The following is a 17,776-nucleotide window of genomic DNA, read 5'->3' as shown; positions in this document are numbered from 1 at the left end:
GAACGACGAGGCAGGAAAAATCCAGATTATCATGATGACAGGGAAGATGTGATCCAATATGTTCGTTTGCTTGAAGGAGGCAGGACCACATGAGAATTCAGCAGCGTGGCTGGACAGGAATTAGAATTTATAATCTATTTATAAACAGTGGCTTTCCTGCATCCGGGAGGCAGGTGGAACCGAGTGATGCCACATGACCCAAACTCCGTGTTCCTCTGCTTCCCCACGTGTGAACTGGGTGCTGATCCCGCTGCCCTCAGAGGTTCCAGGGAGTCACTATAGTTTGACTCCCTCAGTGCCCAATCCCAGGCTCATCCCTCCTTCCTCCCTGTTTTTTTTTTTGGATTTGCGAGTGTCCAAACTTTCACAGACTTCCTTGGAGGTAGGGTGGCTATTGGACATGAGTCTGGCCAGAGAGATGGACAAACTCATAGATGTCTCCTGGGTTCCTTTCTTCCTGCCTTAAAAATGGGTGTAATCCTGGAACTGTGGCACCCGTCTGGCAAGGAGAGAAGAGGTCAATGTCAGCAACGGCTTACCGCGCCTCTGAGCTTCTCGAGTGTGCAGAAGACAGATCCGGGTTCGCTTAAGCTACAGCTGGGTGAGTATTTTGTGACCTACAGATTTTCATTTGTGTCTGAATAACATGGAAAGCATAACGTAACGTGTCTGGTGCCTAAAGGAGGCTTAATAAATAAGCGCTTGCTTTTACATTTTAAAATATTATATTTAAATATATTTGAAATACGATTCGGAAAAGTGTCTGATTCCTAATAAAAAAACTTAAATAATTCATGCTATATCTAACAAAAACAAGTACAAGCCGACCTACGTAAAGAAAACTATTAAACGCTGAATAATGACATAAAAGGAGACACGTAAGTAAAGAGATTGAGCACATTTCCGGACTAAAAGAGCCAATATTATAGAGATGACAGTTATCCCCAAATTAACCAATAAAGATTATCCCACTTAGTCACAATTCCAGTGGGTATTTTGAGGGAGTTGAAAAGTTGATTCTCCTTTTCCGTTGGAAGGATAAATATCCCAAAGTAACTGAATTGGCCTTGAAAAAAAATAATAAATCTGGTGAATTTATTCAATTCATCCAACCAGATGTTAGAGCTACACTGATTAAAACAATGTGGCATCACTGAAAGAAAAATCGATCAATGAAATGGCGTTGAAATTCTAGAAATAGATTCGCATATAAATATAAAACCATATATGATAAATGATAAGTGTGATCATTTACAGCAAAGAGCATATCAGTCAGGGTTGAGCCCAGGAAATAGGTCGCTTTAGGTATTTTGGACAGAAGGTGATTTAAAATAGGGAATTAGATATTTTCTTTTTTTTTTTAATTTTTTAAATGTTTATTTTTGAGACAGAGAGAGAGAGAGAGAGACAGAGCACGAGGAGGGGAGGGGCAGAGAGAGAGGAAGACACAGAATCTGAAGCAGGCTCCAGGCTCTGAGCTGTCAGCACAGAGCCCGACGCAGGGCTCGAACCCACAAACTGTGAAATCATGACCTGACCCCGAGATCATGACCTGAGCCGAAATTGGACACTTAACCGATTGAGCCACCCAGGGGCCCCAAGGGAATCAGATATTTATTTTCACCGCCATTGAGAGTACGGAGCACATCCTAGGCTGGATCTCCTGAAATGACTCAGCCTACATAGAACCGATTCAATGAGGGGCCTCTGGATCTAACCTAGACATTGCTGCTGAAGCTATGCCAGAAACAAGAAACCAAGCCAGATATAAGAAACAACAGCCTCTCACATTCAGGGAATTGGACCATGGGGTCCAAGGCTGTGGTCTGGGCATAGAAGTCCCATTAAGAAGCTGTCCCTACCGCCATTGCTTCTTGACCTCCAGGAAGCTGGTGAATGGACACTGGAGCACCATGCCAGGAAGCTTCATGGTTTTGGAGTCCATTTGGCAGTGGCAAGGTTCAAGAGACTTGGGAAGACAGTTCACTCCTTCCTTCCAGAATCTCTCGCGAGTACATGTAAATGATGCTAGAACATTTGCTTCCAGAACCTCAGTTTCAGGGGAGTCTGGAAGTGTTTCCTCTAGCTTTCAGTGTCCCCAAGTAGAAGCCAGATAACATGAGGGTTGAGAGAATTGATCCAAAGCGTCTGCTCGTAAGGGAAAAGAGCATCACATCGGGGTCATTGGTCAGGTCCCCACCGCGCCCCAAACATAAAAACATTCCCAAGTGGGGGCGCCTGGGTGGCGCAGTCGGTTAAGCGTCCGACTTCAGCCAGGTCACGATCTCGCGGTCCGTGAGTTCGAGCCCCGCGTCAGGCTCTGGGCTGATGGCTTGGAGCCTGTTTCCGATTCTGTGTCTCCCTCTCTCTCTGCCACTCCCCCGTTCATGCTCTGTCTCTCTCTGTCCCAAAAATAAATAAACGTTGAAAAACATTCCCAAGTGATCACCGCGTTCCAAACATAAAAATATTTCCTTGCGATTGAAGATTGAGGTGTTGATGGATGCCTGGGTGGCTCAGTTGGTTAAGCGTCTGTCTGACTCTGGATTTAGGCTCAGGTCATGATCTCTCGGTTCATGGGATCGAGCCCCTAGTTGGGCTCTATGCTGACAGCCTGGAGCCTGCTTGGGATTCTCTCTCTCTCCCTCTCTCTCTGCCCCTCCCCTGCTTGTGCTCATATGCTCTCTCTTTCTCTCTCTCTCAAAATAAATAAATGAGTTTTTAAAAAGATTTAAGTGTTGAAATTACACGTAAAATGACTAAAAGACCTATGGGAGAACAGATCTATTATCTTGGGGCCAGGTGTAACATGAAATCCAGAGGCTATGGAAGAGAAGATAAATATATTTAACTGAGTAAAAATCACGCTGCTCTGGTTTGCTAACAGATACCCTACACCAAGTTAAAAGACAAAAAGGGGGAAATAGCTATCATTTTTATTCTGGACAAAGGGTTAATATTTTCAATCTGTTAGAGTTCTTACAAATCCACAGAAAAAGATCAACAGCCAATAGTGAAATAGGCAAAGGACAGGAATGACTAGTTTTTTAAACCCTCAAGTGCAGATCCCTTTGAAGCATATGGAAACATGAGTAGCTTCGTTAATAATAAATACATGAAATTACAATGAGAATTTTTTACTTCGCCAACTGGCAACGTGCCGGAGAGTGATAACATCTACAGTTGGCAGGAGTGGTATGGAAATGGGGTGCAAATGGCTGCAAACTCTAAAAGTGAGTCTGGCTGTATGTGTCAGATGTTGACAGTCCCCGCCTTTTAACCTGCAACACGCTTCCTAGAATTTGTCTCGCGGAACAACGCTACCCTTCTCAGAATCTGCCCCACAGAAATACTCACGCAAGTGAGCAAAGACGCATTTGGCAGGCTCGTTGACAGAGTGTTACCTGGACGGGGGAAGCCTGGCCACAGGTCTCAGTGCCCATCCAGGGGCCATTACTCAAATAAATGATGATGCATCCACTCAATGGGTTACTAGGCAGCAGATAAAAAGAAGCAGGTCTAGGGGCTCCTGGGGGACTCAGTCGCTTAAGCGGCTTGGCTCTTAGTTTCGGCTCAGGTCGTGATCTCACGGTGTCATGGGTTCGAGCCCCACGTCGGGCTCCTCCGTGCTGATGGTGCAGAGGCTGCTTGGGATTCTCTGTCTCCCTCCCCCTCCGCCCCTCCCCCACTCACGCTGTCTCTGTCTCTCTCAAAATAAATAAATAGACTTAACAATAATAATAATAAAAAGAAGCAGCTCTATTTCTGTGGACATTGAAAGATAGCAACAATATAGCAAGTCGGAAATAGATCTAAGTAGGGAACACGATCCCCTTGTTTCTAAAGACAAAAATGTGGACTGTATATGCAGCAGGTCTGGAGACGTGCAACCCCAGTTGCTTGGGGGGGGGGGCGGTCACCTCGGGGCTACAGGAGTAGAGCTTCCTGTGGGCAGAACTTTCATATTTTACCACCTGTACGTCTTCGAGGTTTAACATCACGAAAAGACTTGAAGATCCATAAAGAACGAAACCCCCAATTCAGCCATGGAACCTAGAAGCGTGGCGTCTAGGTGACTGACACCCCCGTTAAAGTCAAAAGGTGCTTGGAGCTCACTTGATAGATGTGGAAATTAGGACTCGCACTTCTGTTGCTCCCAAGGCCACTTGGAAGGATTTGCATTATTCCTGAGGCCACGATTTCCGAATTCTGAAGCCAGAAGCAAAGACTGCCCTGGCATTTTAAGGTTGCATGGCACCTTCTACCCCTGGCTTATGGGGATTAACTTCCCTGCCAAGGTGGCTGGGTATGTGGGACCAGCATCTCCCAGGCAACCTTGGGGTGGGCTGTGTGCAGAATATCTCTTCGGATTAGCACCTGCAGTTACTGCCTCCAGCTCTTACTGTCTGCTTCTTGCCTGCCCAATCTGCATATTATTATTTGTTTTTTTGGGGGTTTTTTTTGTTTTTTTTTTGCTTAAACTTGGTCACCTTATCTTATCTTGGCTTGCTGCTTGCCTGTGCGAGCTGTGGTAATTGGCCTATTTCGGTAATTTCCTGAATACAATCGTAGATGTTACAATGCTTCAAAATTTCCTGCGAAATTTTGTACTTGAACCTACATTTTCAACCCAGCCTCTTTTGTAAATCTATCCTTTGGTTCTTTGTAACAGATGATTCAGTACCCAAGATGCTTCAGTTAAAAAAAAAAAAAAATCATTTCTTTCAAACTTGTCAGAATGGCCGAATCCTGGGTGTGAACAGAGGCAAGAGTCTGTGATTGAGAGTGTGCGTCCACAGCCTGCTGTGCGACCCTGGGCAAATCACTTGACGTCTCTGGGCCTCAGTTGCTCCATATGTAAGTTCGACGTGAGCGCCTGTTACCTTGAACAAGACAATATTGTGGTAATTTTTGCCCAATTATCCAATCAGTAAAGCATTTGACAAGCCTGACCTGATTAACAGGTTACGGAGAGCCTTCTAGCTGTCGGGGGATGGGTAGATGGTAGAGGGGCCCAGGGAGAAAATGGCAGCCTCTGAAACCCGTCCCATTCCATCCTCACTGACTGGGCCCCAGCCAGCTTCCCCTCGGCGTGACCCTGTCCCAACCTGCCCGTTCCGCACACAGGACGATGCTGCTTCACGAAGCTTCTCTGCCTTGGCGGCTTCTCAGCACACTCAGGGGAGAAGCCACATGCTAACCATGGTCCATGGGGGTCTACGAAGCCCACCCACTTCTGTCTCTTCGTCTCACACCTCTCTTCTTGTTCCCAAGGTGCCACAAACAGCTAATCTTCCTTCAGTTTTGTTTTGTTTTGTTTTTTACTATGTTACTCTGTCTCCCACCCCAGGGCCTTTGCCTATGCTGTTTCCGCTACCCAACGGTTGGTCCGGCCTTCTTTCTCCTTCATTAGACCCAGCTTCAGGATCATCCCCGATAAGAGATGGGGGTGTGCAGCCCACATCCTTTCCTGTTTGTACTTCTTGGGGTGGTAGCACCCCAAATTCCCTCTGTGGAAGCATCCCTCCCACACTCCACGGAGCTCACACGGGGAAGCCACGCCAGGTCCAACAAATAGAAAGCTGTGAAAGTCTTTCCTTTAGTTTTCCCTGGGGAAGAGCCCTTCAGGCCTCCTAGCAATGGGGTGGGAATAGTGGCATCGTGGCCACACAGGCGGAGCGCTGAGGAATAAATGTGACCTTGTGCCCAGGCTTCCAGTAGCTCCTCACACACCCACACCTTCCTGTAACTGATCCCGAGCCTCCTGGCACCTGCACACGGAAGCTGAGCCCCTTTCGACGGATCTGACACCCGCAGGCCCCTGTGGGGCGGCCGCCTCCGCTCCGCAAGGCCAGCCCCTCTCAACGTTCAGTTTGCCCTCAGCCTCCAGTGGGTGGCTCCTCTCCCACCCCCTTTGTCCTTCTTGCCATTTCCCTGGAGGTGGAGAGAGGAGAGCCGACTTAAGGAGAATGACTGCCCATCACCACATCCAGCCAGAGGTTGGTCCCCCAGAAGCGCTCGGTCTTCTCCTCTCGGGAGGTGACCACAACCTTTTCCCGCTGTCCTCGGACCTCCTCCCTCATCCCCTCCCTGCTCAGACCCAGGAAGTGACCTCATGTGCTCCAGTCTCCAGAGGGAAGACCAATAACCACCCTCCATTTCCGGCCACTTTCTGCAAGCCAGGAACACCAACTCTGCTTAATCTACGTGGGAAGGATTTTACTGAAAGGATGTTGAGTAGCTCACGGGTTCTACAGCGAGACTGCAGGGCAACAGTTCGTCTTAGAGGAGCCAAAACCAGTGCCTGGTCAAGGGACAGAGCCGGCGCCGACTCTGGGCACAGACACTGCTGTTTCCATCACTAACCCTTCCGGTCCTGGGTCTCGGACACTTCTGCTGAAATCACAGACGATGCGTCGTTACCACGCCCACCAGAATGCTGTCGCTATAGGACCTGCTTCTTTTTTTTTTTTAATTTTTTTTTACGTTTATTTATTTTTGAGACAGAGAGAGAGCATGAACAGGGGAGGGTCAGAGAGAGAGGGAGACACAGAATCTGAAACAGGCTCCAGGCTCTGAGCTGTCAGCACAGAGCCCGATGCGGGGCTCGAACTCACAGACCGCGAGATCATGGCCTGAGCTGAAGTCAGATGTTTAGCTGATTGAGCCACCCGGGCGCCCCAAGTATCCGACGGTTTTAGCTTCAGGAATGGGGGTCCTCGTTCTCCATCACAAGACGGTGGATGCCTTACGCCTAGGAATGAGGTTCTGATGCCAAGAGGCCAAAAACAAATTGACAGTGTCCACCGTCCACCCCACTGTCTGCTCCACACATGCTTACACTTCTTCAAAAATGTCCCTGTCTAACATAGTGCAAATCTCCCTCATAAAACAAAGCCCGTTCGAGAGCTGTCCAGACTCTTCTCTTTTCTGAGAACCAGGATCTCTGTATCATGACCACTTGTCCCTTGTTGCTAAAACGATCACCTCTCCACATTTTGTAATCTAAGGACCCGATAGTGGTCATAGCTCAATAAAATGGAAAGACAAAAGTTCTTCTTAATGATGTAGAAGAAAAAAGGGAGAGATTATTTCAGATAATTTTCCTTCTACTTGAAGCAGTGAGGACTGAAATACAGGGAGCTTTTGTGGCTGTTGTTTTGTGACCGTCCTGTAGCTCTACTAAGCAAATCTAGCAAGTAGCATCTTAAATTCTTGTTCCCTCTGTCTCCTAACATCCCTCAGTTAACCCTTTCTGCTGTGGGGTGAGTATGGATGAGGAGCCACAAAGAGGTGGTTTTGACTGGCAGAGTCTAGTTCACGTGCCTGAGCCTTCGGCGGCCCTGCCTTTATAGACTTGCAGTCTAATTTGTCATCAGAGAAGAGAGGTCAGGAGCATCAGGGCATCCCCAGGGAATCCCTCGGGTGCGTGCACACTCTCCGCCTTACCCCCGTGCAAGTATGCCACTGTCCCTCCTTCCCCCTTGATAATCAGCTTGGCCCCTGCCTCTGATGGCCTCCCTGCTCCCTGAAGGTCACAAGAAGCTTCCGATGGCCAGATGGACTTCTCGACGTCCAGTTTAAAGACATAGTTGCCCTGCCAACTGGTGGGAGCACCTTCCTCGTGGGGATTAAGTCCTCTAAAGGATCAGAACCCAGAGCTGTGAGGATTGAATGAAAGACGACGACCCAGCTGACCGATAGGCTAATACAAGCCTCAGGCCCTTCAAAATGCTGCTGCAGGAACCCCTGACATCTCCGGGACCTCCCTGCCTGCGGCAGTTGCTCACTCAGCAGGAAGATGTGCCTCGCCGTCGAATTCTCTCTCGATTTGCATCTAAAACCCCGGTTGTGACAAACTAGTAGATGCGGATGGAGTTCAGCCTCCGTGTTACACGCGGGGCCCCTCAAGGGGGGTGGGAATGACACCTGAATGCCAGTTCCCCTCCGCCCCTTCAAGACAGGGCCCAATCTCTCTGTGCTCGGGGGGCCGGACGACCACCCTGCTTGGCACCAGAGTGGTTTTAGTCACTGGCAGACTGGAACCTCGGCGGTGTCGGTCGGTAGGTCTGCCCCGGTGGGGGGAGGGCTAGGCCTTTGCTGTGTCTTCGTGCCTGTCCCCCAGTCTCTGCCAGTGGTCGGTCAGACCCCTCTGCGAGTTTTCAGTGAGTATTTATTCCACAGCTGACAGTCTGGGCCGCCTTTCACTCACGGGTGCCAGGGGCCATCAGGACTCCTCTCCTTGATTCCAGACAGGGTTTCACTTCCTTCAATGACGTGCTGTCCAGGGAATTCCATCCCACATTTCTCTCAACTTCCTGAGGATCTGGGACCAGCGTTTACATCATACAGGGGACTTGGTTGCCCGCAACAGAGACCAATTCTGGGTAATGTACACAGCATGGTTATTTATTTTAATATTGCCAGCCGATTCACAGAATCCGCGGGAGGGTTGGCAAACCGGATCGGAGGCCACAGAGTCAGAGGCCGTCGCCCGAATCAGACTGCAAGAATGGTCTCCTGAAGGCGCCGCTGTCTACACTGTTGGACACGGCTGGCTCTTTCCGCGCCCTGCAGACTGGACGCAGCCACCTTCACAGGCGCTGTCCTCCAGGGAACGAACCTTCACGGCTTCCTAGCACCGTCTTCTGATGAAAAGTTGAGGACAAGGAGCCATAAAGAGGTGGTTTTGACAGGCAGAGTCTAGTTCACGTGCCTGAGCCCCCAGCTACAGGAGGCTAGAAAATAAATACATGAGTTTTCAACGTCTGTGACAGGAGGCAGACTCTGTTGTCCAAGAGAGGAAGAGGTTTCGCTGCCGTGTGACCATGAAGAATGACAAATACTCACCCTGTCCCCCATATGTACTCAGTTACTAATTCTACCTATAGAAGGTCCAGAATCAATTTCCTACTTAATGCTTCCTCCTAAACCTCTCTCTTCTTAACAGCGTTTCTGACACACAATTCACCTGCCATAAAATCTACCCATTTAAAGTGCACGATTCAGGGCTCCCGGGTGGCTTAGGCGGCTAAGCAACCAGCTCTCGGTTTCAGCTCAGGTCGTGATCTCCCGGTTTGTGAGCTCAAGCCTCGCGTGGGGCTCTGCGCTGACAGTGCAGAGCCTACTTGGGGTTTTCTCTCCTTCTCTCTCTGCCCCGCCCCAGCTCATGCTGTCTCTGTCTCTCTCTCAAAAAAATAAAGTGTACACTTCAGTGTTTTTTGGCATATTACATGATGAATGTTTGTAAATTGGGGTAAAACACATAACATAATAAAACTTGCCATTTTAACCATGTTAATTAAGTATACCATTCAGTAGCATTAATTACATTCATAATGCCGTCCAACCATCATCCCCATTTCCGAACAGAATCTCTGTCATCATAAGTGATAACGCTCTTTTTCCCCTTCCCTTAGCTCCTGATCACCTCTCCTCTACTTTCTGTGTCTATGAATGTCCCTATCCCAGAGATTTCCTATAAGTAGAATCATACAATATCTGTCTTTTTGTGTCTGGCTGGTTTTTGTGTCTCATTTAGTGTGGGCCATCCATGGTAGAGTGTGCCTCAGAACTTCATTCATTTATGGCTGAATAATATTCCACTGCGTGGAGAGATCCCATTTTGTTCATCCGTTCATCTGTGGATGGACGCTTGAGTTGCCCCACCTTTTGGTTATTGTGAACACTGCGTACACATATTTGTTGGGGTCCCAGCTCTCAGTTCCTTGGGGTATACGCCTAAGAGTGCAAATGCTCGTTCATATGGTCATTCAATGTTTAGCTATTAAAGATAGCTAAAATATGAGAAACGCAGCAAATTGTTTTCCATTAAGGCTGCACCATTTTAGGTTTCCACCAGCAATGTGCAAAGGTTCCAATATCTCCACATCCTTGCCGACATCCTTGTCATTTTCCATTTTTTTTGTGTGATAGCCTTCCTATTAGGTGTGAAGTGATACCTCATTGTGGTTTTGATTAGCATTTCCCTCATGATTAGTGATATTGAGCACCTCCTCACGTATGTATCCGTGTGTATATCTTCTTTGAAGAAATATTTTATTCAAGTCCTCTGGCCATTTTTTAAATTGAGTTGTTTGTCTTTTTGTTGTTGAGTTGTAAGAATTCTTTATATTTTGTGGATACTGGGCCATTGTCAGATATACGGTTTTCAAATTATTTTCTCCATTATGTGGGTTGCTTTTCATTATCTTAATGTCCTTTGATGCACAGAGATTTTAAAATGTGACGAAGGGCAAGTTGTCTGTTTTTTCACGGTTGTTACTGTTGCTTTTGGTGTTATATCTAGGAATTCATTGCCAAATCCAAGATCTTAAAGATTTACCCCTCTGCTTTTTCTAAGAGTTTTATGATCTTAGCTCTTACATTTAGAACACTGATCCATTTTTAGTTAAGTTTTGTTTAATTTTGTATATGGTGTGAAGTAGACGGTCTAACTTCATTCTTTTGTACCATCTGTTGAAAAACTATTCTTTCTCCATTAAATGCACTTGGCTTCCTTGCAAAACCCAATTGGCCAGCGATGTACGAGCTCATTTCTGAACTGTCAATTCTGTCCTCCTTATCTTATGTCTATTCTCATGAGTATCACATTGTTTTGATTACTATAGCTTTTGTATTAAATTTTAAAACCAGGCAATGTGAATTCTCTAACTTCGGTCTTCTGTTTTCAAGACTGCTTTGGCTATTTGAGGTCCCTTGTAATTCCATATAAATTTGAAGATTGGATTTTTTAGTTCTGCAAAAAAAGAGCCATTGGAATTTTGGTAACAAGCATTGAATCTGTAGATCTGTTTGGTTAGTATCTTTATACTATTAAGTCTTTGTATCCATGAGCATGAGATGCCTTTCCATTTACATACGTCTTAATTTCTTTCAGCAGTGTTTTGTAATGTTCAGTGTTCAAATGTTTCACATCGTAGGTTATATTTATTTTCAGGTATTTATTTTTGGAGATGCTGTTGTTCCTTAATTGCTTTTCAATGTCCTTTTCTGATTATTTATTGTGGGTGTGTAAAAATACAACTGATTTTTGTATGTTGATCTTGCTCCCCGGAGCTTTGTTGAATTCGTTTATTACTTCCAGTAGCCTTTTTTTTTTTTTTTTTTTTGGTGGATTCTCTGGGGTTTTCTCTATGTAGAATAATATCTGCAAACAGAGGTATTTCACCTCCTCTTTTCCAGTTTGGACGCGTTTTGTTTCTTTGTTTTATTTAATGGCTCTGGATAGGACAATGCTGAGTAACAGTGTTGAAAGTGGGCACCCTTGCTTCATTTCTGATCTTAGCGGGTGGTTTTAAGTCTTTCTTTTATGATATTAGCTGTAGGTTTTTCATAAATGCCCTTTATCATGTTAAGGAAATTCCTTCTATTCCTAGCTTTCTGAGAGTTATTTTTTAATCATGAAAGTATGTTAGATATTGTCAAATGACTATTCTGCATCAAATGAGATGGTCATATGGATTTTTTCTTTCATTGCATTAATGTGATATATTACATTCATTGATTTTCTTATGTTATATCACCCTTGCATTCCTGGTATAATCCCACTGGTCATGGAATATAATCCTTTCAATGTGCTGCCGGACTCAGTTTGCTAATGTTTTGCTAATTTGAAAAGTTTGAGAATTGGATTAATGCTTCTTTAAATATTAGTGGAATTCACCAGTGACGCCATCTTGTCTGGGACTTTTCTTTGTTGGAAGGTGTTTGATTACACTGTTTCAATCTCCACTTACTGTAGGCCTGTTGAGATTTTCTATTTCCTTTTAAGTCACTTTAGGTAATTTGTGTTTCTGGGTATTGGTCCATTTTATCTGTATTATCTGATTTGTTGTTATACAATTGCTCATAGAATTCTTTTATGATCCTTCTTATTTTTCTATGGTCAGTAGTAATGTCCCCATTTTCATTTCCAATTTTAGTTATTTGCATATTCTCTCTTTTTTCCTTTGTCAGTCTAGCTAAAGTTTGTCAATTCTGTTGGTCTTTTCAAAGAACCAACTTTTGGCTTTTGGGTTCATTGATATTTTCTATATATTTTCTATTTTATTTATCTTTGCTATTAATGTTATTATTTCCTTCCTCTTATTATTTTTAAGTTTAATTCACTGTTTCCACCCCATCCCCATGTCCCAAGGATGCAAATTAGGTTATTGTTCTGAGATCTTTCTTTCTTTTTTTTTTTAAAGATTCATTTTTTTTTTTTTAATTTTTTTCAACGTTTATTTATTTTTGGGACAGAGAGAGACAGAGCATGAATGGGGGAGGGGCAGAGAGAGAGGGAGACACAGAATCGGAAACAGGCTCCAGGCTCTGAGCCATCAGCCCAGAGCCCGACGCGGGGCTCGAACTCCCGGACCGCGAGATCGTGACCTGGCTGAAGTCGGACGCCCAACCGACTGCGCCACCCAGGCGCCCCTAAAGATTCATTTTTAAGTAATCTCCACACTGAACATGGGATTCAAACTCATAACCCCAAGATTAATACCTCTATGCTCTCCCAACGGAGTGAGCCAGACGCCCCAGATCTTTCTTATTTTTTTAATTTTTTAACAGCTATAAATTTCTCTCTGAGCCCTGTGTTTGATGCATATCCCATAAGTTTGGGCATATTGTGTTTTCATTTCACTTGCCTCCAATTATCTAATTTCCTTTGTGATTTCTTTGACCCATTGGTGGTATCAGAATGTTTTGTTTAATTTCCACATATTTGTGAATTCTCCAGTTTTCCTTCTCATTGATTTCTAGCTTCATTTCACCGTTGTCAAAGATGCTTTATATGATTTCAAGATTTTAAAATGTATTGATACTTGTTAGTGTCATATAGTCTATCCTAGAGAATATTCCATGTGTCCTTGAGAAGAACACGTATCCTTTTGTTGTTAGGTTGCGTGTTCTCCGTACCAGCTAGTTTACAGAGGTTGGGTCTAGCTCGCTTATAGTGTTGTTCCGGCCTCTGTATCCTTATTCGTCTTTTGTCTAATATTCTATCCGTTACCGAAAGTAGAGTATGGAAGTCTCCAAATACTGTTGTGGCGCTGTTTATCACCTCAACTCTGTCAATACCAAAGAGCTCTTGAATCCATCCTTACCCCCAAACTTGTTCCTGTTCCGCCCTATTGGCATATGGCTGGCCTCATCCTTACTCTGATTGAATGTGTTCTGCACACAGCAGCCAAAGTGGTCTTTTTGAAATCAAACACTCATCCCAACACTTCCCACCCTAACACCATTTTCCCTAGCTCTCCATTGGGCTCAGAAGAAATTCAAAATCTTTGGCGTCATTTCAAAGCCCACCATGACTTGGCCTTGCTTCCTATCTCTAGTTTCGTCTTCTTCCTTCCTTCCTTCCTTCCTTCCTTCCTTCCTTCCGCTGCCTTCTTACTTCCAGTTCCAGACATGATGAGTGTTTCGTGCTTCCACTTGCACCACTCCCGCTCTAACCTTCTGACCTTTGCTGTGATTTTTTGGTGCTGCCGAGGACTGCCCCTCATTCTGCACCTCCGCCTCTCGTAGAGAATTCCTGTTGATCACTTGAGTGTCAGTTAAGCTAGCAAATCCTTCAGGAAGCATGTGCTGACTTCCTTATGCAAAATCAGGTGCCCCTTCCCCCCCTTTTTTTCAGAATTCCACCCATGTGCTTTGACATGTATCACAGTACTTAATACCGCATATTGGGATTACTTCTTGGTGTGTTGGTCTACACCACTAGAGCCTCTAGCATTGTGCCTGGCACAGAATAGCTGTGTTGGGCGACTCAAGCCACATATGATCGTGAATATTTGCATGTTCTTATTGACTATGGCAAGAATATGAGACCTCGGCCACTGTTTATCTGGGCCACTTACAGTGAGTAATCCTGAGAGATGAGGTAGCATCTCCTCCCAGATAAAGAGCAGGTCTCTTTCCACTTACTGGAATACCGATGACTCTCCTAAGCTCTGTGTGTTCCTGTTTTGTAACACAACTCACGGCACATACAAGCATCCATTCTGGACCCTTTGTGTTGGCCTTGCGGAATTGGGGGTGGGGTATAGGAAACCCATGTACACCTGCCGCTTTTGCCATCGATAATGAAGTCTGTTATCTCTGATCCAGGAATCTCATGTCTTCTGTTAGCATGCACACAAAATGCCAACAGGCTAACTTATTAGCTAAAATAGAATCCTAGACTCTTCGCTGACCTTAACAACACGAAGAGATAGTTATTAGCTTTCAGAACAAGACCTGGAATTGACACCTGTATTAGTTTGCTAGGGCTGTTTTAACAAAGCATTACACACTGGGGGCTTATACAACAGAAACTTATTTCCCCACAGTTCTGGAGGCTAGATAGATGAGATGAAGGCGTTGGAAGGTTTGAAATCTTCTGAGGCTTTGAGGGAAAATATGTTCCAGGCCTCCCTCCTTGGCTTGCAGATGGCCATCTTCTTCCTGTGTCTTCACATCACCCTCCCTCTGTACACATCTATGTCCAGATTTCTTCTTCTTATAAGGACCGCAGTCGTACTGGAATAGGGCCCACCTTAATGACCTCATTGTAACTTCAGTACCTCTGTTAAGACCCTATCTCCAAATACGGTCACATTCCAACACTGACATATGAATTTGGGGAGGAACACAATTCTGCCCATAAAAACACCATAAACAAAAGCAGAATACAGACATTCATCAGGTTTTACAGCATAACCTCCCCCCTCCTTTTTTGTTGTATATAATGAATCATCAACAAAAAATAATTATAAAACGAAACTTCAAGATGTCAAAGTTCTTTTGGAAAGATACAAACTTGATTTTTCCCTAGGTATTTCAAAACTTGTTCTTAAATCCTTGAAACTTGGCACTTTCTTCAAGTGGTTACACTAATAAGTCATTTTGACCATCTGAAACTGTATTTTGGAGCTAAGATATTTCTAACGTTACACTAAAGCAATTATTTATTACACATATTAATTTAAAATTGTCTATGAAATTAAAGCATAAGAATAAAGAACACTTTGTGTTGGTAGATATTTATCTAACCAAGAGAAACAATAGAATTAAAACATTACAAGTAATCACAATGTGACGACAGTCTACATTGACCTGGGATTTTTGCTTTTAGCTTGTAATATCTCATGTCTTGTTTTATTATTTATTATTAATTATGATTTGTTATTGTGTGGAATTCAACATCAGCCTTTGATGTTAAATAGAGAATTCAAGTGAATGAGCTTTGAGGAATACAAGTGAAGAATACAACAGCTAAAATAACTCAGAATTTTTGTTCCCCAAGTACAAACAAAACAGTTGGAATAGAGAAAATATTTCTTTTCCATGGAAGTCATCTTTTAGGAAGGCTTTTAATCCCAAAAATATTTGGTTTGTTTGTTTGTTTGTTTGTTTACCAAAAAATGGGGTTTTGTCTCTGAAGACATCCTATAGAAGAAACATAGTCTTCTTCTTTTTAATTTTTTTAACATTTATTTATTTTTGAGAGAGAGAGAGAGAGAGAGAGAGAGAGACAGTGTGAGCGGGGAAGGGACAGGGAGAGAGAGGGAGGCACAGAATCCGAAGCAGGCTCCGGGCTCCGAGCCATCAGCACAGAGCCCGACGCGGGGTTTGAACTCATAAACCGTGAGGTCGTGACCTGAGCCGAAGGCGGATGCTCAACTGACGGAGCCACCCAGGCGCCCCTAAAATGATTTTCTGAGATAACACGGGCTACTTTACACATAATGAGCTTCACTTGTTTAAATGGCATCGTTCGAAACATTTTGACGGTGGACGCATCCGTGAGACCATCCCTGCCTTCAAACTAAGAAACGTGTATACCAGCCCCAGAAGTTCTCTGTGCCCCTACCTGCCCTCGCCCCGTATCCAGTGAGAAATACCAGGCTACTCTCTGTTGCTGCACATTCATTCATATTTTCTAAAATTTATGTAAAGAAAACCACACCACTTTCTTTCTGGCTTCTTTCATCAGCATCATTATTTTGAGATCGAGCCATGTTGTTGTGCGTATCAATAGCTCATTCCTTGTACTGCTGGGTAGTGTTACTCTGCCTTGTGTGTTAAATCATTCACCTGCTGACGGACGTGTGGGCTGTTGCCTGGTTTGGGTTATTACTGATGTTCTTTTGTAGGCTTCTGTGTGGACAGGAAGATGTTAGTAAGGGTGATGGGGAAGGTAGAGAGATTGGGATTGTATATGTTCCTTTGTTCACTAAACATTTTAGAAAGAGGATGTCTGAGCCAGGGGCACCCCTGAGTGGAGTTTGAGGCGTGCACTTAGATGAAGATAGTTTGAGAAGTAATCCCTGGAACAGGAGTGAGGGCCCGGGGTGAGGTATACAGGAAAGGAGGTAAAGTCAATATAAGGTGCTTTGCTGGGGTTGCCACTTTAAGCAAGGAACCTTGATTCTTTTTTTTCTTTTTTTTAATGTTTGTTTATTTTTGTTTTTTTGTGTGTGTGTTTTTTTTATTTTTTCAATGTTTTATTTATTTTTGAGGCAGAAAGTGACAGAACATGAGCAGGGAAGGGGCAGGGAGAGAGAGGAAGACACAGAATCTGAAGCAGGCCCCAGGCTCCGAGCCATCAGCACAGAGCCTGACGCGGGGCTCGAACTCACAAACCGTGAGATCATGACCTGCGCCGAAGTTGGACGCTTAACCGACTGAGCCCCCCAAGCGCCTCTGTTTGTCTATTTTTGAAAGAGAGAGTGAGAGAGAGCTGGGGAGGGGCAGGAAGAACAGGAGACAGAGGATCCCAAATGGGCTCTGTGTTGACTGCAGACAGCCCAACGTGGGGCTCAAACTCGCGAATCATGAGATCATGACCTGAGCCGAAGTCAGACACTTAACCGGCCCTAGGTGCCGCCCCCCCCAGGTGCCCTAGGAAGCTTGGTTCTTAACGGACACTTCATGAAGCCAGAATTATCCACCTGAAGGGCAGCAGGCGGGAATGTCTAGCCACCAGATCCTACTCCTTATCGTTCAAGGGTTTTCCCTGGAGGAATTACTCCATGCTTCTGTGCCGTGCATGTGCAAGAACCTAGCAAACACCACTCAATTCTAGTTATGAAATAGAGAAGTAAAAAAAAAAAAAAAAAGAGCATCTGGCTGATTATGCATGGCATATGGTGTGAGTACATTGGGCACCCTCTGAAAAGCATCATAAATCCAAAAGTACTATTTTACTTATATCCTGAAAACTGCAAAAATACCTCACCCATCCTAAGCATATGGGCAATATAGAAAGATTTAGAATGGAAATGAAACGTTAACACTGCATAAGAGCAATGAGTAAACTGATTTCATCATCTTCCTGCCTGGGAACTTCCGCATGCTGTGCCCTCCAAGCCTGTAATCGGTGCTATGTGTGTGGTTTCTCGTGTATCCTGGGTACAGACTTACTCCTGGTCACCGATTTGTGGAAGATTTACTCAGCGATGCTTGTGGGGAAGAATTTGTTAAGCTACGTCGTGTTCAGAGCGACAAAGGGATTCAGTTACCGTGTCAGTACCACACTTTTAATTTTTCCAACTGATACACAGAAACACAAAATCATACCCTCAGGAAAATGAAGTGGAGTTTGACCTTATAAGCTTTGTAAACTAAACATGAAATACAGGTAAAAAGCCAAGATACTATAAAACAGAACGCGAAAGTAATAAAACAGGAAGAAAATGGGTCGATGATTAAAAATCACAGGATAATCGTGTCAGTTTCCTAAGGTTCCCACAACAAATCACCACGGACATGGTGGCTCACA

The 17,776-nt window shown here is 44.5% G+C and overlaps 1 long non-coding RNA gene across 1 annotated transcript; it reads left to right on the top strand.

Annotated features, from left to right (window-relative positions):
* Positions 1-474: 474 nt before the first annotated feature.
* LOC121013728 (uncharacterized) lies at positions 475-6,508 on the top strand. Its single transcript, XR_005782887.1, has 3 exons — positions 475-601; positions 4,738-4,857; positions 5,128-6,508. It is a non-coding gene; the product is annotated as an uncharacterized LOC121013728 (long non-coding RNA).
* Positions 6,509-17,776: the final 11,268 nt, after the last annotated feature.

The sequence above is a fragment of the Herpailurus yagouaroundi genome, unplaced genomic scaffold (assembly GCF_014898765.1).
Source record: "Herpailurus yagouaroundi ecotype Mexico unplaced genomic scaffold, PumYag 199, whole genome shotgun sequence".
Classification (NCBI taxonomy): Eukaryota; Metazoa; Chordata; class Mammalia; order Carnivora; family Felidae; genus Herpailurus; species Herpailurus yagouaroundi.
This window is presented reverse-complemented; position numbering and strand designations above follow the sequence as displayed.